Source organism: Eimeria mitis, genomic scaffold (assembly GCF_000499745.2).
Source record: "Eimeria mitis Houghton genomic scaffold, Emh_scaff3438, whole genome shotgun sequence".
Lineage (NCBI taxonomy): Eukaryota > Apicomplexa > Conoidasida > Eucoccidiorida > Eimeriidae > Eimeria > Eimeria mitis.
The window spans coordinates 1-526 of record NW_013571779.1 but is presented as its reverse complement, the minus strand read 5'-3'; positions in this window follow the sequence as shown (position 1 = coordinate 526).

Genomic DNA, 526 nt, shown 5'->3' with positions numbered 1-526 from the left:
CGTGGGGTATTGGTATCATGGTCAGTTCTTTCTGTCTCCTTTTGTCTCCTTTTGTCTCCTTTTTTGTTTGGTTTTGTTTGTTTCTTTGTCCCCTTTTGTCTCCTTTTGTTTCTCTCTTTTTTTCTGTCTCTTTTTCTGTCTTTTTATTGTTTTTCTGTCTCTTTTTCTGTCTCTTTTTCATGGAGAATCTCTCGTGGGGTATTGGTATCATGGTCAGTTCTTTCTGTCTCCTTTTGTCTCCTTTTGTCTCCTTTTTTGTTTGTTTTTGTTTGTTTCTTTGTCTCCTTTTGTCTCCTTTTCTCTTCTTTTTTGTTTGTTTTTGTTTGTTTCTTTTTATCCTTTTGTCTCCTTTTGTTTGTCTCTTTTTTTCTGTCTCTTTTTCCGTCTCTTTTTCATGGAGAATCTCTTCGGGGGTGTTTGTCTCCTTTTGTCTCCTTTTGTCTCCTTTTGTCTCCTCTTCTGTCTTCTTTTGTCTCCTTTTGTCTCCTTTTGTCTCCTTCTGTCTCTTTTTGTCTCATATATATAT